This window comes from Stegostoma tigrinum, chromosome 30 (assembly GCF_030684315.1).
Source record: "Stegostoma tigrinum isolate sSteTig4 chromosome 30, sSteTig4.hap1, whole genome shotgun sequence".
Classification (NCBI taxonomy): Eukaryota; Metazoa; Chordata; class Chondrichthyes; order Orectolobiformes; family Stegostomatidae; genus Stegostoma; species Stegostoma tigrinum.
Window position 1 is genome coordinate 38,980,473 of NC_081383.1, and position 25,677 is coordinate 39,006,149.

The 25,677-nt window shown below is 43.4% G+C and overlaps 1 pseudogene; it reads right to left on the reverse strand.

Annotated features, from left to right (window-relative positions):
- Window positions 1–524: 524 nt before the first annotated feature.
- On the reverse strand, window positions 525–24,582 carry LOC132206080 (cathepsin K-like; annotated as a pseudogene).
- Between the last annotated feature and the right edge of the window lie 1,095 nt (window positions 24,583–25,677).

The window sequence follows — 25,677 nt, forward strand, 5'->3', positions numbered from 1 at the left end:
GGAGAATACACTTGAATCATGAATGGGACCGTCTTTAATTTCACTGGGTTGTGACCTGGGTAAGATTAAGGCATTTTCTGTATATTTGTAAATGGAATGGATCTTCAGTGGCTAATCTTGGTCACCTTGTAGTCATGCCTCTGTAATGGCAATGAAATCGGTGCTATTTACCTCAATTGTGCATTTAAGTAATTAATTTTTGTGAATACTACCAACACACAGTCACAGTGCCTTTCATTCTCTAATTTCTTAAGGAGAGTTTTGGGGTGAGTACTATTAAATTAAACTTTAAATACCTCAGTGGTAGCGATTAATTATACTTGTGTCATAAAACGGCCAATTCTGTAACATTTTTTCTGTTTGTACACATCATTTTAAGAACATCATTCCGAATTAAATTAAACAATTCACACAGTCACACAATAATTGCAGTGCAGAAGGAAGCCGGGTGGCCCATTGTACCTGTTTCCCATCCGTGGAAAAGCATTATGAAATTGTTCCTTTGAATAAACCGACTCTCAAAGTGATTGCTGGCAATGTTTATTATATTGATCGACATCAACAGTACATTCAGGTCATTGTCTGTACACAAGCTGGAGATATTACTATGGTTACATGTATCAAACACACGCTGACAGTGACCGTTATGTAAAACTATAGAAATACGCAGAAGCTGTCATTATTTAACTTGTTGAACTGCAGCAGGGAGTTAAAGCGATACTGTTGAAGGAGTCAGCATCAGCAGAAATGTTCCCATCGTTTTTTCAAGTGGAGTTCAATGAAGCTCTTGTTTAACACCTCCCTCCTCACACAATTGGATAAACTGCATAATTGGCAATTCCACAGTTATTCTGTTGATCCTTAGCCATTTTGATATAACCGCGGTCACCCCATGACCTTCCCCAGCTGAAAATAAGAAAAGAAAATGATGTGTTGAAATCAAACTTCTGTTATGGAGACAGGTTTGGAGAACTGAGTTTGTTTTACTCTGGGATTTGTTGAAATGATTGAGAGGGGTGAGATTCTGTTCAACACGTGAGTTATTTGAACCAGATAGCTGAATACAACGAGGGTACTGCAGTAAAGGTTATGAAATATGAAGTGAGATTCAGTGCTTGGAAGCACTTCCTTGTGACATCAGACTGAAAGTGCTGGTCTGCACGGTGAGTGTGGATTCAATCCAAACTTCAATGTGGGGCTCAGGGGAGACCCTATAAGTGAATGGTGATGGTGGATGTAGGTTTCCCAATCCTTGTTGACCCACATTTATAATTTGAGGAATAGTGGGGGCATGTGGAAAGATTGTCAAGAGGATTATCACCCTGTTTGATTGTGTCATGAACATTCCTTTTAATGTCAACAGGTAATGGGGCAGGACTTGAATGGTGAGATTCTGACTCAGAGGTAGTGAGCTGGGAGTGGGTGTTACTCAGTGAGCAGCACTTCCTTATTCAAACAATCTACCAACCAATCCAACGCTGAGGAAGCCCACCTCACCCAATCCTGTTACCATCCCCTCCAACCCTGATATCATCGGAGATAGCTCTGCTGTTAATCCCTCGCATCAAGATAATCAGTGTTTCATGTTGGTTAAACAGATACACAGGTTGCAGCACAGAGACAGGGAATTCGCTCTGTGTCATTGGCAAATGTCTGTCGGAGTCTCATCCCAGCTCCGTTCCTGTAACCCTGTCAATATCTCTTCTGTTCCTTCACCCTCGTGTGTGTATCCACCTTCCACTTCAATGTATCTGTATTATTCAGCTCACCCACTCCTTGCTGTAACAGTTTCTCCAATACCACCCTCCTCAAAGTAAGGAGGTTCCTCCTGAGGTTTTGATTGGATTTATTAATGACTATCTGAAAGGATCCCTAATTTTTAACATCTTGAGTGCTGCAGAATATTCACCCCATCAAGTCTGGTCCACTGTTTGATCATGGCTGAAATGTTTCTCAATCCATTCTCCCTCCTTATCCCTATAACCCTTGATCACCTTATGAATCAAGAACCTACCTACCTCCGTCATAAATATACTCAATGGCCTGGCCTTCACAGCTTCCGCAGCAAGGAATTCCACAGATTCACCACCCTCTTCCTGAAGAAATTCATCCTCATTTTGTTTCTAAAGCGTTGTCCCTTTACTCTGTGGCTCTGTTCCTGGCTTTTCGTCTCTCCTCCAAGAGGAAACACCTTTTCCATGTCCATTCTATCCAGACCTCACAGTATCCTGTAAGCTTCAGTGAGATCTCCTCTCATTCTTTTAAACTCTATCATTGTGCAGACCCAGACTCTTCAATCGTTTCTTATATGACAAGGACTTCACCCCTGGGATCATTCATGCAAACGTCATTTGAAACCCCTCCAACACTGGCACATCTTTTGTTAGATATGGGGCCCAAAACTCCTCACACTATTCTGAATGTGGCCTGACCAGAGCCTTGTACAGCTTCAGCACTATATCACTCCTCTTGTGTTCTAACCCTCTTTAACCGAATGCCAATATTGCATTGCCTTCGAGACACCAACTGAAGACAGAGGTTAACCTTCAGGGAATCTTGAACTAGGACTCAGTCCCGAGTCCCTTTGTGCTGCAGAATTCTGAAACCTTTGTTCATTTAGAAAATAGTCTGTGAACCTATTCTTCCAATCAAAGAGCGTATCACTAGACTGTTAATCCAGAGACCCGGATAACATTCTGGGGACGTGGGTTCAAATCCCACCACGGAAGATGGTGGAGTTTGAATTCAATAAATATCTGGAATTAAGAATCTAATGATGACTGTAAATCCATTGTCGATTCTCATAAAAGCCCATCTGGTTCACGAATGCCCTTTAGGAAAGGAAATTGCCATCCTTACCTGGTCTGGCTTACATGTGACTCCAGACCCACAGCAATGTGGTTGACTCTTAGCTGCCCTCTGGGCAATTAGGGATGGGCAATAAATGCTAACCACCATAATGCCCTCATCCTGTGAATGAATAAAGTCAAAAAATGAAGTCCATACCTGTTTTTAACAAGCCAATAATTCATTCCCCTTTCTCTTCCAAATCCCACCAGCAGCACTGCATGGTTTAGACGCTGACTGCACCTGCGATCATAGTAAACGCCTGTAAGGAAACATTTATCTTTAGCCCATTTAGTCTGTAACGTGTTTAATTTTTATCCCTTTCCCACAGATATTTACTCTAAGTCATGTTTTCCTCTGCAACCTCTTCTGGTAAACACTCTTTCTGTCAGAACCTTGTTTCCTTTTCTTTTTGTCACATTTTGTCACATTATCAACTTTTCTCCCTCCATCTGCTATTCACAGCTCCTCGAAACACATCTTTTACTCCTTCAAATAACCCATGTCCAATCTCACTGCCCCTGCTCTGTCAACCCTTTTGTCACTTCATCTTCTTTCTTCTGCCCCCTCACAGACCTTTCCTTTTCTTCTATACACACCCTCCCTCCTTCCACTTGACAAAAACATGTCACATCTCGGGGAGGGTCTGGGAGTCAGGGGCAGGCACCAATCATGTTCTCTGTCAGTGTGGAATGTCAGTTGGATGCCATGTGAGTGAAAACATTCTCTTAACCAGACATACACACACACACACACACACACACACACACATTTTGAGGGATCACTACCCATTTTGCAGTTTGTTGCTGAGCAATCTTTCCTCTGTGTTATGTTGTGGGAGTGCTTAATAGATTTGCCGTGTTGGTTAAAGTTGGTGAAGCCGAGAGACAATGGTCCTGCACATGGAGAAGATCTGAGCAGGTAACTGCCCTCCTGTTGGCCACAATTTTGCAATTCCTCTTGAGCTGCCACATGAGAGGAGATTGAGAAAAGAAGAGAAACTGCTGGTGGTGAGGTGGGGTCGGCTGGATCGGTGGGGGCTCTCAGCAAGAGGGCGAGGGAATTCCAGGAGAATTTCTCCTCTTTCCACCTAACCCAGGAACAGTGAGTGTATCATCTTCTCTTCCTAAAGATGCTGCTCACAGAACTTTGCCATCTGTTGGACACCGCCCTGCATCCTCAGAGTAGGCCAGGGATAGCAATCAGTGACTGTGAAGCTGATTGTGGGGCTGATCTTTCCAGATTGGAGCAGACTTCATGCCCACTGCCAAATTGCAGGATTGAGCGAAAATCCCTACCAACTGAAATACTGGACCAAAATCGTGGACTTTTCAAAAACTTTTGAAAGTTAAAAGACAGCTGGGCTATGCTCTGGGAAAGATACACAGGCACCAGGTCAGGCAAGATTGAAGTGACCAAAGTGGTAGGAGGCTTGTTAGTTAAGGGCACAGACAGGCGTTTCTATGGCCACTGCCAAGATTCCAGGATGGCCCAGGACGTCGCTGAGCAGTTGCATGAAATCATTAAGGGGAAGGACGAGCAGCCAGTGTTTGTGGCGCACATTGGTACCAGGAACATCGGTAGAAAAAGGGGATGAGGTTCTGCAGAATAAGTACAGGGAGTTAGGGAAGGGGCTGAAGAGTAGGACCTCAAGGGTAGTAATCTCTGGGTCACTACCAGCGCCATGTGCTAGTGAGGCAAGAATTGGAAAGACAGGGCAGATGAATGTATGGCTAAGGAGCTAGAGCAGGGGACAGGATTTCAGGTTCTTGGATCATTGGGACCTCTTCTGGGGCAGGGGAGGCCGGTGCAAGAGGGAGGGGTTGCTCCTATATCCTCACAGGGCAGTTTGCTAGTGCTACTCAGGACAGTTTAAACTCGAGTGCCAACGGGCCGGGGAGAAGAGCAGCAGGTCAGCAAGTGGGGGGATTGAGGGAAAGGTAGATGTTAAGATCAGTATATCAGAAAGAAAAGACAGGTAGAGGTGCGTAAATGAACACGATGGTATCAACGGGCTGAACCGTGTTTATTTCAGTTCAAAGAGTACAATAGGGAAGGCAGATGAGCTTAGAGCCTGATTCAGTACATTGGACTATGACGTTGTGGCCATCACAGAAACTTGATTGAAAGAGGGACAGGATTGGCTGCTCAGTGTCTGCAGTTTTGTTGTTTTGGATGAGATAGGAAGGTAAAGGAGGGAGAAGAGTCGCATTACGAATCAGGGAGAATGTTTCATCAGCGCTCAGAAAGGACATGCTGGAGGACTTATCCACTGAGGCAATATGAGTAGATCTCAAAAACAAGATGAATGCAATCACTCTGATAAGATTATGCTATAGGGCCCTCCAACAGCCACTGGGACATTGAGAAATAAGGATGTAAGCAGATTATGGAAAGATGCCATAGCAACAGGGCTGTCCCACTGGGTGAGTAATGTCCCAGTATTGACTGGGTCTCCCTGAGAGCAAGGGGCTTGGTTGGAGCAGAAGTTGTTAAGTACATCCCAGAGGGTTCCTTGAGATGGTATGTGGATAGTCCAACTAGAGAAGGGGTCAAACTGGACCTTGTTTTGGTTAATGAGCCTGGTCAACCGACTGGCCTTTCAGTGGGAGAACATTTTGGAAACAGTGATTACAATTCCTTCAGTTTTATGAAAGCCATGAGCAAGGATAAGTAAGGACTTTGTGGGAAGGTACTTAATTGGGAAGAGGGCACATTATGTCACCATTGGGCAGGTGCTAGGAAGTGTTAATTGGGTGGAGCTGTTATCCAGCAAGTCCACATTTGACATGTGGAAACTATTTAAAGACCTGTTGGGGACAGTTCAGGACCAGCATATTCCAGTAAGGAAGGGAGTTCAAGGATGGCAAGGTAAGGGGCCCTTTGATAACAAGTGAGGTTGTGAATTTACTTGGGCCCATGAGGAACACAGGGAAAGCAGGAAAGTACTCAAGCAAGGAACTGGTGAACAAGAATGGGCCATGAAATGACTTTGGCAAGTAGAATTAAAGAGAATCCCAAGGCATTGTATAGATACATTAAAAACAAGAGGATAACAAGGGAGGAGGTAGAAGCACTCAATGATAAAGGAGAGGACTTGTGCTTGGAGGCAGAGAATGTGGATGAAATCCTAAATGTGTACTTTGGATTGGCATTCACCCAGGAGAAGGATATCGAGGATAATAAGGATGCTGTGGAGCATGCGAAAATGCTGGCTCATTTTGAGATCAAGAAAGAAGTTATGTTGGGTCTCATGGAGAGCACCAAAGTGGATTAATTCCCAGAGGCCAATGATTTCTACCCCAGGTTATTGAGAGAGACAAGACGGAGATCGCAGGGGCCTTGACCAAGATCTTTGTCTCCTCGCTAATCCCTGGGAGAGGTCCCAGAAGTAGCTCATGTTCCTCTTTTCGAGAAGAAAAATAGAAATAATTCAGGAAATTCCAGGCTGGTGAGTCTCACATTGGTGGTTGGGAAGCTATTGGAGTGAATCCTCAGGGATAGGATTTATGCCCATTTGGTAAAGCATAACCTAATTAGGGACAGTCAGCATAGCTTTCTGTGGGGCAGGTCATGTCTCAGGAACTTGATTGAATTTTTCAAGGAGGTGACGAAGGTGATCAATGATGGTAGATTTACATGGGTTTTAGTAAGGCTTTTGATAAAGATCCTCATGGTAGGTTCTTCCAGAAGATTAAAGTGCATGGGATTCACAGTGATTTGTGTTTAGAATTGACTTGACCATAGAAGTGATGGAAGCATGGTTTTCACACTGGAAGTCCATGACTATGGTGTTCTACAGGGATGTATACTGGGACCTCTGCTGTTTATGATGTAGAGAAATGACTTGAATAACAATGCAGATGGGTGGGTTAGTACGTTTTCAGGCATTACAAAGATCAGTGGAGTTGTGAATAGTGTGGAAAGTTGTCAATGGATTCAGCGAGATATAGATCAGTTTCTGATACTGGTTGAGAAATGGCAGATGGAGTTCAATCCGGGTAAGAGTGAGGTGCTACAGTTTGGGAGACCAAATGTTAAGGAAAGTTGTACAGTTAGTGGCAGGACTCTGAACAGTACTGATGTGGAGAAGGATCTTGGAGTTTCACTCCATTGCTCCCTAAAGTACACAAGTAGATAGGGTGATAAAGAAGGCATAAGGCATGCTGAGCTTCATTGGTCGGAGAATTGAGTGCAGGAATCATGGTGACGTGTCACTGTTTTATGAGACTTTGGTTAGGTCTCATTTCGAGCACTGCATTCAGTTCTGGTCGCCACATTATAGGAAGGATGTGGAGACTTTGGAAAGGGTACAGAAGAGGTTTACCAGGATGCTGCCCGGATTAGAGGGTATGAGTTATAAGGAGAGACTAGAAAATCTCCTATTGTTTTCTCTGGGGCGTCAGGGGCTGAAGGGAGATCTGATAGAAGTTTATAAAATGACGAGATACATGGAGAGGATTGACAGTCAGAATCCTCTTCCCAGAGTTGGAACGTCTAATACTCGGCAGGATGCATTTCAGGTTAGAAGAGGAAAATGCAAAGGATACATGACGGGCAAGTCTTCTTACACAGAGAGGTAGGAGTCTGGAACACACTGCCAGGGTGGCGTTGGAGGCAGATACGATAGGGGCATTTGTGGGATTTTTAGATAAGCACATGAATATGCAAGGAATGGAGGGACATGGACCAAAGGCAGGCAGAAAGGATTAGTTTCGTTTGGCGTCATGTTTGGCTCAACATCGTGGACAGCCCAGTTCTATGTTCTACAGAGGCAGCTGCATGGAGCCATTGTTCAGCCCGAAAATCCAATTCACAACTCGACTCTAAAAGAACAATCAGGCAGACCTAACACCACCCAGCACAGACTGAATGGGGCTTCTGCAGATACCAGACTTTCAACTGAAATCAATATCCATTCACAGAGATAGTGGGCTTCAACATTAATCAAAATACACTTGCACAAACTCTTAACTATCAGGAAGCCAGCTACCTGAAAGGGAACACCAGTAACACAAAGCAAGCACAGATTTAACACGAAGATAAGAGGCATGTAATTAGTGTAATTGCAAGCCCCAATCTCACCTGAAAATAGCGACCACCCTGAAAGCTATCTGCACCGCTATCTCCAGAAAAGGAATCCTGGCAGGAATTCCGAAACCTACTGACACAGGTCTGTTCTGTACCAGGCAAACCAACAGCAACCGACAACCTCCAAAAACCACTGACTGGACTGACACCGCAAGGCCACAGGCACATCTGAGGTGAAAACCAGATTGCAAAAACCACCACAAAGTAAGAAAAGCCAAGTACTTACCTGATAAATCCTAAAGCACATTGTACTGCATCAGTGGACTCAAGCCAGACTGAAGGCCTACACCATCTAAAGTCTTCATCGAGGCACTGGGTACGGCAAGTGGGAACGGCCAGCAATACTTCCAAATCATGTTTTTCCCCAGCGGTGAGTTGAAACTCCTGAGAGCCCAAAGTTTCCAACCTAGCTAGCAGGGAGGGGGAGATGGGTTGTCACAGTGCAGGGAACCCCAATGGTGGGAGACCTGATTAAAGTGTCTGTAAGTAAAATTGTTTTTTTAGCTTCGAATAGTGTTTCACCTGTGTTTAATTTGATCATGTATTTAGCTATTGTCTTCTGTATAATTGTTTTAGTTGCACTGTTTTTATTACATTTGCCTTTTTCTTGTATTGTACTTATCTTTTTGTATTTAACAAATGCAGAGATTGTTTTGCCCTGAAATACCCATCTACTGCCTTCTTCGTTTCACATTCCCAAAATAATTCCAGTGTCAGAAAATCTGCAAATTACCGATCACAAGCCAGAAGCCGACAGAATCAGGGAGGTGAGATACGTTGTTTGTACCAGGAAAGAACATGAGCACAGAGTGCTGTCTTCTGGCTTCAATATCAGGATACTTTTAAAAGAGAAGCTCTTGGTCTCATTACCACATCAAAGCACATCACCTGCAGGTCTGAAGGCCTCATTCTCCAACTTATCTCAGATCAGTTGAAGCATGACATGCTATAAGAAAGACAATCCATTGGTTCTCTCATTCTGTTCCCATTTTAACTCCATGGAGTCTGACGGCACCAGACAACATGTAGCACGGGGTAGAGGTAAACATGAACAAGGGGAAGGTGTATGGTCACTTCCATGGTAAACATTGAAAAGCATTCATAAAATAATTGTGTAGAAGTGTGCATGGATGTGTGATTTTCAATATTTATAAAGAATAGTTGATAATCCAATTGAACCACAGCTTCTGTTTCTTACCTCATCTATAAAGATGGAAGGACCTTCGCCCTGCGTGAATTGCGACAGCTATTGGTCCCACCCTTTTCGCTGCTCTTGCTAAATCTCTTTCTCTTCTTTGAACACGTCTGTATCCTCTGATTCTGGCAGCAACATTTGTTTTTCCGAAATCTGCATCTACCTCTCTAAGTGTTCAAGAAAATGTTAAAATGAAACTCATTTTGATCATGTGATATGCATTAAAGCACCAGTGTTATCTTTTCAGGATCTTTAACAGCCTCTTGGATCTTGGAAACTATGGAGCATTTTGATCATCAAAGGCACGACCATCATTTTCACGTTTAAATGAAAATGGGACCTTACAAATGTGGTGAATTTTGCAGAATATGCCTTTTGTCTGTTAGTGTGAAGATTTTGGACAATGAGGCCCTCAGTTACCTTTTCATCAATGCTGCAATGGGTGCAGTTTCAGAAACATCGGCTGGGGCAGGTGGGATTTAATTCCCCCTCCTACAGTGAGTTTACTGCTCATGCAGATTGGAAACCATCATCAGAAGAAATATTGTGCAGACTTGCTTGTGTTTTATAGAGTCAAAGAGATGTACAGAATGGAAACAGACCCTTCGGCCCAACTCATTCATGCCAAACAGATATCCTAAATTAATCTCGTCCTATTTGCCAGCATTTGGTCCATGTCCTTCTGAATACTTCCTGTTCATATTCCCATCCACATGCCTTTTAAATGTTGTAATTGTACCAGCCTCCAGCACTTCCTTTGGCAGCTCATTCCAGACACGCACCACTCTCTGTGTGAAAAAGTTGCCCCTTAGGTCTCTTTTAAATCTTTCCCCTCTCACCTTAAACCCAAGCCTGCTAGTTTTAGGCTGCCTACCCTTGGGTAATAAAAAAAACCTTGACTAATCACTCTATCCATGCCCCTTGTGATTTTATAAACCTCTATAAGGTCACCCCTCAGCTTCCGATGCTTCAGGGAAAATAACCCCAGCCTATTCATCTTCACCCAATCTCTTAAAGCCTCCAACCCTGGCATCACCCTTGTAAAGCCTTTCAGAGCCCTTTCAAGTTTCATGACATATTTTCTATAGCTGGGGGGCCGCAGTATTTTGAAAGTGGCCTAAACAATGTCTTGTACAGCTGCAACATGACCTCCCAACAACGGTATTGAATGCATTGACCAATCAAGGCAAGAGTACCAAATGTCTCTTCTTCAATATCCTATCTGCAACTCCACGTTCAAGGAGCTATGAAACTGCACTCCAAGGTCTCTTTGTTTGGCAACACGCCTCAACATTACGTTCATACATTCTGTTCTGATTTGTCTTGACAATATACAGCACCTCACATTTATCTAAATTAAACTCCATCTGTCTTGGCCCATCAGCCTATCTGATCAAGGTCCTGTTTTCCTCGAGATAACGGTTTTGGTTGACCACTACGCTCCAATTTTGGTGTCATTTACAAATGTACTATGTCACATCCAACTAATTTGTATAAATGATGAGAAGCAACGGACCCAGCACCAGTCCTTGTGGCACACTGCTGGTCACAGGCCTCCAGTCCAAAAAGCAACATTTCCCCACCACTCTCTGTTTCTACCTCAGAACTAATTATGCATCCAAATGGTTAGTTCTCCCTGTATTCCATGTGATCGAATCGTGTTAACCAATTTACCAGGCAGAACCTTGTCAAACTCCTCACTGAAGTCTATGTTGACCACGTCCACCTCTCTGCCTTCATCTAGATTCTTCATCACTTTGTCAAAAACCTCAATCAAGCCAGTCAGACATGATTTCCCATGCACAAAGCCATTTTGGCTATCCCTGATCAGTCCTTGCCTTTACAAATACACATAAATCCTGACCCTCAGAGTCCCCTCCAACCAGTTGTCCATCACTGATGACAGGCTCGCCAGTCCATAGTTCCCTGATCTTTCCTTGCCACCTTTCTTCAATAATGAAACCACATTAGCCCACCTCCAGTCTTCTGACACATCATCCATGGCAATGATGATGCAAATATCTCAGCAAGGTGCCCAACAATCACTTGTCCAGTGTCCCACCAACTTCTATGGCATGGTGGCTCAGCACTGCTGCACAACAGCACAAGGGACCTGGGTTCACTTCCAGTTTTGAGAGACTCTGTGCGGAGTTTGCACATTTTCCCCATGTCTGCATGGGTTTCCTCTGGATGGTCTGGTTTCCTCCCACAGTCCAAAGATGTGCCATTTAGGAGGATTGGCCATGCTAAATTGTCTGTATTATCCAGAGATATGTAGGCTTGGGGATTAACCATGGGAAATGCTGGGTTACAGGTTAGGGGGCTGAACCCGGGTGGGATGCTCTTTGGAGAGTTGGTGTGGACATGCTGGGCTGAATGGCTTGTTTCCATACGGTAGGGATTCAATGGCATTTCGGGTACACCAGATCAGGTCCAAGGCATTTATCCACCTTTATGCAACCTTAGACAGCCAGTACATCCTCCTTTCAAATATGGACAATTTTCAAGATATCACCACTTACACTCCCAAGTTCTCCAGTTTCCATAACCTGCTCCGCAGTAAAAACTGATGCAAAAACACTTGTTTAGTATCTCCCCCATTTCCTGCAATTCCACACATTGGCCTCCTTGCTCAGCTTTAAGGAGCCCTATTCTCTCCCTAGTTACTCTTTTGTCCTTAATGTATTTGTAGAATCCCTTTGGATTCTCCTCAACCCTATTTGCCAAAGACATCACTTGTCCCTTTTTGCCCTCCTGATTTCCCTCTTGAGGAGACTCCTATCGCCGTTCTCCTCTTCTTGGGATTCTCTCGACCTCTGCTGTCCATACCTGATGGATGCTTCCTTCTTTTTCTTGGCCAGAACCTCAATTTCTTTAGTCTTCCAGCATTCCTTATGCATACTGGTACCGTTCACCCTAACAGGAACATATTGCCTCTGGGCTAACACAGTGTGGAGCTGGAGGAACACAGTAGGCCAGACAGCATCAGGGGAGCAGGAAAGCTGATGTTTCGGGTTGGGACCCTTCTTCTTTCTGAAGAAGGGTCCGGAAATGAAACAATAGCTTTCCTGCTCCTCTGATGCTGCCTGACCAGCTGTGGTCCTCCAGCTTCGCACTGTGTTATCTCTGACTCCAGCATCAGCAGTTCTTACTATTACATGCTGTCTCTGAGCTCTTGTTATCTCATTTTTGAATGCTTCCCATTTTTCAACTCTCTCTTTACCTGCGAATATCCAATCAATTTCTCATAGTTCTTGTTGAATGCCATCAAAATCGGACTTCCACTAATTTCGAATTTTAACTTTTAGACCAAGTCTATCCTGTTCCATCACCATTTCAAAATGAGTAGAATTTTGATCACTGGCCCCAAAGTGCTCCTCCACTGATCACTCAGTAACTTGCCCTGCCTTATTTCCCAAGAGAAGGTCAAGTTTTGCTCCTTCTCCAGCAGGTACATGCACATACTGAATAAGACAGTTTTCTGATACATGCTGAACAAAATCCTCTCCATCTAAGTGCTCAACACCAGGGCAGTCCCAGTCAATGTTTGGAAAGTTAAAATCCTCTCCCATTACCACCCTATTATTCTCCTGGATAACTAAAATCTCCTAGCAAATTTACTTCTTAATTTCCACTAACTGTGGGAAGGGTTGTGGGGGTTCAATAGTACAATTCCAATAATGTGATCATCCCTTTCATATTTCCCAGTTCCTCCCAAATAACTCTACTGGATGCACTCCCCAGAATATCCTCCCTAACCGCAGCAGGAATGTTATCCCTAATCAACAATGTCATTTTCCCTCCTTCCTTGGTTCTATTTCCGTTCTTCCTTTTGTACCTGGAACATTCAGCTGCCAGCCCTGTCCATCCCTGAGCTACACCTCTCTCGTAGCTATGGTATCCCCGTCCCATGTTCTCAACCATGCCCTGACTTCATCTGCCTTACCTGTCAGGCCTCTTGCATTGACATAAATGCAGATTAATTTATCAGCCCTACCTCATTTTCTGCTTTGCTCCTGCCTGCCTTGATTGTTTGACTTGGTCCTTTTCACAACTGCAGTAGCCTCAGACTGATCTCAATCTGTTTCCTCACTATCTCCCTGGGTTACCACCCTCGCTCCACCCCGCCTTACTAGTTTAAATCCTCGCATATAGGTCCAGCAATTCTCCCTGCCAGTATATTAGTTCCCTTCCAAGTCACGTGCAAACCATCCTTCTTAAACAGGCCACTTCGAACCCAGAAGTAATTTCAATAATCCAACAATATAAATCCTTCTCCCCTGCACCACTTCCTTAGCCATGCATTCAACTGCTCTATCACCCTAGTCCTACTCTCACTAGCAATTGGCACCAGGACTTATCTCGATATTACTGTCCTTGAAAATCTGCTTTTTAAATTCCTGTCTAATTTCCTATATTCTTTCTTCAAGACCTCAACCTTTTCTGTTCCTATGTCATTGGCTCCAATGTGTACAATGACCTCCTGCTGGCCCCTCTCCCCTTTGACAATATTCTGTACTCTTTCGGAGACATCCTTGCCCTGGCACCAGGGATGCAACACAACATTCTGATGCCTCGTTGTTGGCCGCAGAAATGTCTGTGTGCGCCTCTGAGGAGAGAGTTCTCTGTCGTAATCAATTGCTTGAAACCTGATGCACCTGTTGTTACATTAGAGTGGCACCAGAAACCTGTCTGTCAATGCTGCATTCACCTGAAAGTCCATCTCCCCTGCACAACTTGTTTGAGATGGAGATAGCCACAGGAGACTCCTGCATTACCCTCCTCCCTCTCCTACATTTCCTCTGGGCAACCCATCTACCTACGCGATGTGACATTTCACTTTTTTCCTGAACCTGCCAACTTACACAGCCCTGGCTCCTCATGCTACCTCAAAGGAAAATCGAACAGTGTTGAAACAATCCCAATAAAAACCAAAAGAACTACGGATGCTGTAGATCAGAAACAAAAACAGAAGTTGCTGGAAATGCTCAACAGGTCAGGCAGCATCTGTGAAGAGAATTCAGAGTTAACGTTTGAGGTCTGGTGACTCTTCCTCAGAACTCAGAAACCACAACTCTGCTGGATGAAACACACACATTGGTGCCATTTACAAAGAGCTTCAACATGAGAGTCTGGAGCCGCTGGTGGAAAATTTGAAAGATGCACTGGAGAGCGAGCTGAATCTGTGTGACATTGAGACAAGTAGCTGGGCGTTACTTGCAAGAGGCTGATCACAATGACATCCAGTACGGAGGGACATCTGTGACGTGGAGGGACCAATAATAGAAAAAACAGTGGCTGCTGGAGAAACAACATCAGCACAAAATGCAGTTCACACAAATATTCACTTCAGAGCAGATTCAAAGTAAGTTATGTCTTAATTACACCCCATATTCAAAATGTCGAAGCAGCAAGTTGCAGCTTAAATGCCATTCCAAAAGAATTTACACCGCTCTTACGAAGCAACTAGATTTGCACTTAGAGTGTTCGAGAAAATAGTTTGCAAGTCAATTCTGAATAAATATCCTAAACTTAAATTATTTCTTTTTTTGTGTAAAGTTGCAATTTATATTTGAATGAATAAACAGCTTGTCGGGGCACGTGAGAGATGCAGACAGACTAAAGTAATTTCCTGTAATTCGAACACTTCAGTCCTGTCCATCATGGTGTTTCTGCAGTAACTGTTGTACTGGGTGGTGTGCATTCCCCAGATCAAGTACAGAACATGCTGAATGATCTGATGATTTAGCTGACTGTCACATCAACATCCTGGCTCACAAAATGGTGAGCAGCAATACACAGGAATGCAAATACCCATAACTCTTCATTCACATTGCCTGAGAGCAAGAGGTGTTGAATGGGGATTTCGGAGATCATTACAAGGCTCCACTGTGTAACACCATGAATGCTGTAAGCATTTTGTAGCTGGTGAATTTAAAACACACTGAAAAGTGAGTTACCCATGCTCTGTATATGTAGGTTGCAGCTGAGTTGATGCCTTTATTTCGCATCACATAGTGAAAGGCACTTGTCATCCATCCACCACGACATCCATGGCTTCGCCAATCACAATCAACCAGGTTTTGTTCACTTAGAGAGATCAATTTTTTATGTTTCTTTGCCCACTGTCCTTCGATGGCCCCAGCTACACTGAAAGCCCAGCCTGAACCACATCGTCTCTGGCAATGACAGAAGTACAATCACATCAAATTATTCTGATGTAAAAATAAAATCCTTTTTCCATCTCCTTTCAGGTGGAGTACAGCCTCACACTGATATTATGAGTCTGTTTGATGAAGTTTCACAGAATCACACGGGGTCAGTGAGTGTCTGTGTACCAGGATTCGGAGGGCACTGCCTGAACCCTTGGCGTTTGGAGAACATTGGCTGCAGAATTTTTTTCAAGAGAGATGAAGGATGGAGTCAGGCACACGGTGATAAATCACTGCCTGTGATCCAGTGTGAAATACAATTCTGATTTAGTGTCTCTGTGGGCCGTAGGAATAATTTGTGAAATTTGACAATCTCAACCTCCTCCTTAATAAGCCTTAAACCAAGGGGAAAGAAATGGACAAACATTGACATCAAACAAGCAATGTGACTCCAAGGAATGAGAATGCTGCTGTGGAAGATGGAAATGATGGACTGTTGCAGGGGTCAATATTCGTCTGAGAGGGAAGTTAAACCACATTGTTGGTGAGGAATAAAGGGGGCCATTACACAGCCAGTTGTGTGCAGTCAATGGCACCCAGCAATGGTGCATTCTGGGTAAATAGGATCTAAAGCGGAAGCGCAGCCCTCTTTCTCGGCACCGACAGGCACACCACAGGTCGACATTGTTCACAGCTTAATTTTGACAATTCACAATCACAAGGAGGATTCCTGCTGATTGTTACCTGGTTTTTCACGGGAGTAACCAGACCCTTTCTACGCCAGTCAACCGTTGCACCCCGCAATTCCTCATCATTCTCTTCAAAGTCTTCATCATCATCTTCAGTATCATCTTCTTCATCAACTTCCTCTTCAGTCGAGTTATCAACTTCAACTTGGAGGAATCCATTCATGAGTTCATTAAACTCTTCATTGGTCTAGAAAGTCAAATACAAGAAGTCTCGCGAATGAAAACAGTACCTATGAATAGACAACGTGCAGGAGGAGGGTTGATAACCTCACGGAGCTGAAAGGCACCATTTTGTACTCAGATCTGACATTTCGCTTTTCAATTTATTTCACTCCCACAGTGCAATTTGTTTTTCATTAATTTTTCACTGAGTTTTCTCAGAACTCTGAACTACCATTAATCCAAATGATGGCTTTTTGTCTTTACTGTGTGAGGTGAGGGTCAGGGAGAGACTCATGAGGCTGGTGTATTGACTACTGTCAGCAATATCCCATCATTTGAAAATTGTCTCTTGGTTAGGTGTAGGTGAACCTGTCCCATGCTTAATATTTGGAAATTACTGCAGATATATGGGCAATGGCCCAGGCCATGGAATTGGCTGTTTGACAAGCGCAAACAGGATGAAAATGGATGTAAATTGGAAGGCAGAGTCACTTTTGTGAAACATACATTTGCAAAGAAGCTGAGATTCTTTGTTAAAAATCACAAACCATATCACATCTCATTCAGTGAAGTAATTTCACATTCTGTTTGAGGGTCAGAAATGTGGGATAAAGTAAAGTCACATACAAGGGTATGAAATCAGAGTTGGCAAAGGTTATTTCGAAATTGGTTTGAAATGTAAAGCATAGAGAAGCAATGCAAGATTCTATAAGTCTAAAGCAGCCTCTGCTGACACTGTTTGCAACTGCGATGCTCAGAAATGCAGAAATGTACTTGGCCAGTATTTTTGCCCATGCCAAATTTGTACATGTGAGGTCAGGACCCATGCAACATGTAGAATTCCAGTGGCATCACCTGAGAAACAACAGGACACATTCAGAAGTGTGCAATTGGAATCAAAATTAAGGAGGGAAAGAGGAAACAGGAGAGCGGGAATAGTGAGAAAGAGGGGGTGGCTGGAGTGGAAGGGAGTATGCAAAAGGGAAGGTGTGGAGAATGAAGAATGGGGCAAAGTAGGCAGAGAGGGCAAGCAAGGAGTGAGAGAATGAGGGAGAATGTGGAACAAGGGACAGGGGAAGATTGTGAAACAGACAGGCAGGGAGGGGGGAATTGAGCAGGAGTGGGGAGGGTTTGGGGTGTTATTAGGAGAAGGAGTGTGGCAAAAAGTGAAGGTTGGGGAGGGAGTGTAGGGTGGGGTAGAGCAAGTGGGAAGAGGTTGAGGGGAGGAAAGGAGTGGGGCAGAGAGTGCAGGAGGGAGGGACTGTGTGGGGGAGTTAGGGAAAGTGGGCAGTGTGGAGTGAAGGGGGAAGTAAGCAAGTGTGGTAGAGGGACTAGGGTGGAAGTTGGGGAAGGAGTGTGGGAAGGAGCGAACGGTGAGAGTGTAGGGGAAGCAGCAAGGAAGGAGTGAGGGTGAGAGAATGAGAAGAGGGAGGGAGTGAGGGAGTGCGGGCTGCACATGGGGGAGAAAGTGAGTGGGAATGGTGTGGGGGAGGGATTGAACAGGGAAAGTGTGGGGGAGGGAAGGAAGGATTGGGGGTGTGATAGGGGCGTATCATATCAGTGAGGGTAGGGATAAGGAAATGATGGAAGTAATAGCGGAGAGTGGGATTGTGTGAATGAATGAGGGATCAAGTGGTGGAGTGATGGGGCATTGAATGAAGGGAGTGGGGAGAGGATGAGGGAGGACATGGAAGAGAGAGCACAATGTTGGGAGATTTGCGTAGAGAAGGCAGAGAATGGACAATGATATGGATGGAGTAGACCACCACCTCCCTCTCCCCTTCCCCATCACAGGACCCTCTCCCCTTCCCCTTCGCTATCACAGTCCCCTCTCCTCTACTCCCTCACAGACCCCTCTTTCTCTCCCCCCTCGCTGCCCCCTCCCCTTCCTCTCACAGACCCCTCTCTCTCTTTCCCCTCATAGCATTCCCCCTTTCTATCCCTTCACAGACACCTCCCCTTACCCCTTGTAGTGTCATTTCTCTCTTCCCTTCACAACTCCCTCTCTCTTCCTGATCATTGCTCTTTTTGCCCCTGCACAGCCCCTTTCTCTCTCTCTCTCTCTCTCTCTCTCTCTGTCTCTCTCCTAACACAGCTCCCTGCTCTCTGATTACCATTTGTCTCTTGCAGACAGCCCTGCCAAGCCTCAGGCCTCGCTCCCATATGTTATTTATTTATCATGTTGATTTGATTGCAGCTAATTCACAAATTGACAACAAACCCTTGTTCTGGCCACATGTGTGGTTCTGGTAAACATGTAGGTGTGAATTTTGAAGAAATGTGCAGAGTGTATGTGTGTGGTGTCAATAGACAAGGCTTAACTCTACATACAGAACTACTCCATTGAGAAAGAAAGTGTGCGTGAGAAAGAGAGAGAGAGAGACATGGAGGCTGGAGTCACTGATTATATTTGAGTTGGAGAGAGATGGATTTTTGATTTACAGTGAAGTTCCGGGTAATGGAAGCGTGGAGTGGGGAAGAAGGAATCAGGAAAATGGAGTAAGATCACAATCCAGTCAGTCGTTGAATATACTGAATGGTAGAGTCAGCTTGAGGGACTAAGTGGCCAACTCCTGCTCCTGCTTCTTGTTATAACCTTACACCAGTTTCACAATTTCACAATGACTGGCATTGAACAGATCTCAGATGAAATGTCTTGTATACACCAGATCTCCAAACTGGTTCATTCCCACAGTAAATGTGTGTTTCCCCATCGAATGCTCCAGGTTGTGTTGTTTGATGTATCTCATATTGTCTTCCCAGACCATTCTCCTGTAGATCTCTTCATCCTGAATAAAGAAATTAAGCCAATCAGGCTCCAGCATCTTTCATTCATAAATTTATACAGTAGCTTCAATAGCCCCTTTCAGAAACCCGAAATAACATTTTGCAATTGTGTTTCAATCCTCCCAATCAGATCTGAAAAGTAGCAGTCAGTCACTTCCTCTCCTCTCCTCTCCCCACTCATTCAGACAGCAAAACCCATTTGATCTTGTATCATTGTCTTAGTGACATTGCAATTGGAGGAATAAACAGATGGATCTGAGGGTCCGGTTTAATGCCCCCTCAGTGATGGGTTTGAAGGTGGGTGGCAAATGATCCAGCCGGTGGCCTGTCCTAATACCTCAACCCAGGCACAGTTACTCCAGCTGTGATGCTGACATTGCATGGCTCCTGCAGCAGCAGGGTGACTGGAGCCAATTCCAATTAATATCCAATTTGGAATCTCATCACCTTGGTGCAGGAGAGGCCCACTCCAACCTGCCAATCCAGAAGACTGATGGTGGGCAGAAAGTTATCTCTAATTAACAGGCCCCCTTAGACTGATTGGAGGTCTCTCTCAATGGGTCACCCTCCAAGTTGTCCTCCTGGCACAGCCTCCTAAACGTTAACCCCATCTTCCTCACCCTGAACGTTTACCAAGTTCCATTGCATCACAGCTCAGGCCTCAACTCCCGATTGCAGTACCAGCCGTGACCATCACTCCCTCTGGCACCCCCAGTGCAATGAGAGACACCAATCCCTGTTTGTCTGATAGTTCTCTTAGTTTGAACTTCCAGTTCTAGTGGGGCAGAAAGCTCACCTCCGGTCTATGATGGCCACTTTCACAATAACTAGCATCTAATAGATCCCAGATGAATCAACTTGTACACGCGAGATCTCCAGAAAAAAAATCATTTTGATTTTTTTCAGAACATGAAGCTGAAAGCTATTGTTATCCTGGGTGACATCACTATCTACAGCTTTTGAGCAAGGGATGTGGCCAGGTGGGAAATACAGTGGCCCTTATCAATCAGTCCAACATCTCTGTTCTTGGACAAATATTCTGGAGTGAGAGTTGGATAATAGAGGAAAAATGTCACTCATAAGTTTTACATTTTAGATACTTTACTCCACTATTTTAATCATAATTTTGGACGTGTTCTGATTGGTGCAAACATTGACATTGTCGACATATTCATTAGAATAAGTTTGAATGTTCTTGAGGTGTAATTGTGGTTTCCATGGTAACTCAAGTGGACCCGAGTAAACTGAGACACCACAAGCCCATGCTCTTTGATTGTGAGTTTCATCAGTCCTTTACTGAAGTTAGAGACTGGGAGGATGCCCATAGGAATTTCAGGATCAATGTGTTTCTAATTTCATTTCACTTATCTGTTCCAGCCAAAAGAGAACGGTCCTCTCCCACTTTATCTCCAACTAAGAAATTTCAATAACTTAGACTACAGAATCACTTCCTCTTCTGAGTGAACTGAACTTTTGGAATAGATTTTGTACCAGAGCAAATTCTCCTTTTACCTCAGTGTACTGCTTCTCATACTCTAATTTCCAATTCCTCCAGTCTTCAGCCAGTGTCGAATTAAAGATGTGGCCTAAGGCTCCAGCCAGAATAGACATCACCACACAGCCCAGACACAGAGAGAGCTTCATGATGGGCAACCTAATGGAGCAAAACCAATGGGCTTAGACAGGGAATGGACAATGCTCCAATTTCTTCCGAGTTAATTTTGCTAAATTATTTGGTTAAAAGGACAATGTACATATTATCCTCCTCAATCAAATGCTGTCATCTTTTGCATTTTTATCTTGCTTAAGTAGATAAAATACCTCATTGCCATAGTCTCTGAATTAAAATCTTCATGCCATTAAATCTATCGAATTAATTTTGTTCAAAATGTTTTGTTAAGTATTGGAAAGAGCAAGTGTGGACAGAATATAAATTGTCCCCTTGTAATAGGCATTCCTCAGCTAACAGCCAATTGTCTGCATCAGTCCGTCAATAGCTCAGGTAGCAGCGTGATGACAGTGTTACTGGGTTGATATTTCAAGTGAACAATGTTCCATGAGGCAATATGGATGGAGAATTAACAATTAGAAACAAGGATATGGTTAGAACATTGAACGGGTATTTCGTGTCTAACACTGAAAAAACTTGAAAAACATCTTACTCATATTTGAATGTCAAAAGATGAAAGGCGAGAAGGAACACAAAGCTTGTGACAGGTATAGGGGGAGCCAGTTGAATTAAATGCCGGAAGCCCTTTGGACCTGATGGGAAACATCCTATGGTCAGAAAAGAAGTATCCGTGGAGATAGTAAACAAATTCTATTGGTTCAGAAAAGATCCAGGCAGTTTGGGAAGACAGATTTAAGACCCCTGTTCAAGAGAGGAGGGATGTAGAAAACAGGAAACTATAAGATTGTTAGTCTAATATCTGCGACGGAAAACCAGTAATAAATGATGTAAAAGCAAAATACTATTAATTTTGAAAATCTGAAACAAACACAGAATACTGGAGAAACTCAGTGGGTCTGGGGGCATCTGTGGAGAGAAAACAGTTAACGTTTTGATAATTGACAATTCTGTCAATTAATATCAGTGTCATTAAAATGCCCCATAGTTACCAATCTATGTTTGATTTTTACTGAATGCCCTATTTGTTTTGTTATTCCTTCATGGGCCTTGTTCATCACTGTCGAGGGCAATGTCTATTCCCATCCATAACTGCTCCAAAGAAAGTGGGGTCGAGCTTCCTCCTTGAACTGCTCAGTCCATGCAGTATAGTGACATTGGAAGTGCTGTGAGGGATAGTTACAGAATTTTGATCCACTGGCAATAAAAGAAACAGTGATCTCGCTCCAAATTAAAATGGCTGGTGGTAATGGGTGGGATATCCCCGTATGTCTCATAGTCCTTCGGCTGATAGAGATCACGGATTTGAATCAGTCTGCATGTTTTGTTTTTACCTGACCTCCTTTCCAAAACCTTGTAGGTAGTGTGCAGACATCACCTCTTGCTGATCCTTTAATATTCTTTTGCTCCTTCCATATGGATATTATTTTTGTCCTGCTGGTAGCTGTGCCTACTTTTCCCAAATAAATACAGCTCATTCAACTTGCCTTTTACCCTCACCATCATTTCTAAATATATTACATTGCAATTTTTAATTGTGAGTCCTAATTATTCTGCAGCACTTCCTAATAACTGCTCTGATGTTTGATTCCTTGCTGTTCAACACAGTATTCGGCTCCCCCTGTTTTACTGCAAACATTTGTTGGTTCATTTAAGTAAGGTTTTCTCCCACTCTACATTGAACTATCTCTTCAGACTCCAGCTGTATAACTCTCGTTACTTCCTTGCCATCAATGTCATCTTGGGCGTAAATCTTTCCTGACCCCTTTCTCCTGATCTGTTTTCATTAAGGCTGTATTTCTTGTTGAGCTTTCCCTTACCAGTCTTTGTACTTTAAACATAGACAGTTTGGAGAAAGCAAAAAAAAAATAGAAGCGGGGAGTAATTGTAGAGTAGATTGTAGAGTAAAAAGGCCCATTGAGATTGAACACTGAAAGAACTACAAATGCTGTAAATCAGGAACAAAAACAGAAGTTGCTGGAAAAGCACAGCAGGTCTGGTAACATCAGTGAAGAAAAAAATCAGGGTTAATGTTTCAGATCCGGTGACCCTTCCTCAGAACTCAGGATTGGAGGCAATGGCCGAGAGGTATTGCTACAGAACTGTTAATCCAGAGACCCAGATAACATTCTGAGGACCCGGCTTTGAATCGTGCCACGGCAGGTGGTGGAATGTGAATTCAATAAAATATCGCTGGAATTAAGAATCTAGTGATGACCATGAACACATTGACGATTGTCAGAAAAACACATCAGGTTCACTAATGCCCTTTAGGGAAGGAAGCTGCTATCCTGAACTGGTCTGGCCCACATATGACTCTAGACCCACAGCAGTGTGGTTGAAACTGGGCAACTGGTGATGGCCAGTAAATGCCACCCCTGATCAGTGATGCCTTCAACCTGTGAACAAATTTTTAAAAAATAAGTTAAAAATCCGACACATTAACTGAGCTTTTTCTTCACAGATTTTGCCAGACATGCGATCTTTTCCAGCAACTTCTGTTTTTGGCCCGTTGAGATTGTCCTGTCATTTAAAGCTATTGTGGATGACCTTGGGCTTAAATTGTACGTTATCATCGTCTGCAGTCTCCCTGATTCCCTGAGAAATCATTAAAAAATCTGTCCATCCAAACCTCAACCATTTGAAACAAGGGATGCCATTTAAATGAAAGACCCTGGACCACCCTCTTACCGCAGGGTGAGTGATCAAATCCAGCCGTAGCAGTACTGACGACAGCCTGAGAAGAAATATTAGAGCAACACACGTTAGAGGAGAAGCTGAATAACTTGTTTCTTTGAAGCAGGTGAAATCACTTTCCCTAAATACTCAGTCTGTCTGGATGTACACACATATATTGTGCACTGAACCTGTCCCAATTCATTCAATAATCAATCCTTTGTGGTGCATAATACCAAAGAATCACGGCCCTTTGATTGCAGCAATTTCCCCTCATCTCAGTCCAAAATAATCAACTGCTCACTCTGACACAGTGCCCTCATGCTCTACATTCCCTTATCAGTGGAAATAGTCTCTCAGCATCAATCTTATCAATTCCCTTCAGAAGACTGAACAGTTCACTCAGATCATCTTTCATTCTTCTCAGCCCCAGAGGACACAGATCCATTTTGCTCAGTCTCTCCTTGTAGGACCAGACTCTTATTCCATAAACTTCCTGCCTGCTGTCACTGCGTGGTCATTTTCTGCATTCTCTTCATGAGTATTGTATGTCAATGCTTACAATTTTCATATCTTCAAAAGTATTCTGCTTTTCTATTTTTACAACCAAAGTGAATAACTTCTCAATTTGAAGACTGAACACAGGAGAAACTACTTTGACCAGAAAATGTTTAAAATGTGGAACTGACAGCCACAGGAAACAGTTGTGGTGACAAGCAGAGATGGAATTAAGGGTAAACGAGATAAGCAGTTGAGGGAAAATGGAAAGGAAGAATAAGCTGATGAAGTGAGAAAATGAAGGGTGGGAAGCTGTTCATGTGGAGCATAAACACTAGCTTTGACCCTAGGTCTGTTTTAATGCTGCAAATCCATTGTAATAATTCACAATTTTCACATGACCACATGTTCATTCATTTAGTTTCCCCTGCCTCTTTTTTTTTACAAACTTGCTGTTCCAATTAATGGGCAATGATTTTTCACCTTGGCTTCTCTACTGAAAAATAAACATGCTCCACTGATCTAATTCTCCTAATTCTCACACCCACCAGTTTATCATGCTCCCCATTGACCAAAGCTAGGCTGAAGCTGTCAGACGAACACTATGGTTATAGACACAGGGCAGAAGCTGGATATTCTGAGACAAGTGCCTCACCTTCTGATCTTTTAGAGCCTCCCCAAAACTGACAAGTTTCAAGTCAGGAGTGCCATAGAACAATCAACTGCTCAACTGGAAGGAAAAGTTACATTTACAAGGCCTAATTTCAGCAGTCTTACCTGGGAGAGATCCTCAATATGGCTCCACCAAACGCCAAATGCACTTCCACAATATATAGACACAATCTTCCAGGAAGGCCATCCCTCTGGATCTGTTGCAACATTAGTAATTGAGAAATGGACGAGGTGATCACTGAATGAAGTGAGATAGCCTTGTGTGTCTTTCAGAATATTGCTTAAGAATAAATTTCCTCTTTTAGAAAATGACAAAGAGACTATGTCCTTGAAATGTAATCCCCTTGAGAGCATTATCACCTTCTTTTAAATATTTGAGTGTTTTCCCATTACTGAACACGAGGTGTCCATAAAATTGCATTTCAACTCCAACAAGTTGCACAGAGATTTAAGCATTACCGATAGACCATAACATGGCCATTGAACGTGCTGTGTTCCCATTACGTTGTGCATTGTGATGTTATTAACAAGTTAACTAGAAATAACCTGACTGTATTCCAGCTCTGAAGAAAGGTCCCAACCCAAAACGTCAAGCTTTCCTGCTCGTCTGATGCTGCTTGGCGCGCTGCGTTCAACCAGCTTCACACTGTGTTATCTCTGTATTCCAGCTCTGGCCAGTTCATTCCAGGAATGTGTTCTGCCCAGTTTTAGGGGCACATAGGTTTTACTGAATAATTGCTTTATTAATTCACCTCTCTGTTCACTATTTTTGATGAAATTTTATTATCAGTAGAAAAAGTGTCCACCCTGGGAATTTCTTGTGAACAAGTGCCAGCATCAATAGGATTATAATGGACCAGGATTTGAATAATCTTCATCTGCCCTGTTCCAACATTTACAAGCTCCGCACTGACAATGCAGAAGCAGGATGAGTTCAATCAGCTCCTCGAGCTCATGTCAATGAAATGCTGCCTGCCCTGTGAACTGATTTCCTCTACCACTTCGGCTGTGTAACAATACTCTTACAGTATTTTGGTACTTAATACTGTGGTATAACAAAAATCTACCTTTCTCAAACTCACATTGAACAATTGATCTAAAAGGAGCTTTGTGCTATTTATTTTTGGCACATTTTTGGCTTTTAATTTTATCCATCACTGCCTCTTTGTTACTTTATGTTTTCATCCATATGTATCTTTTTGTCATCAGGAAATGTTGTTA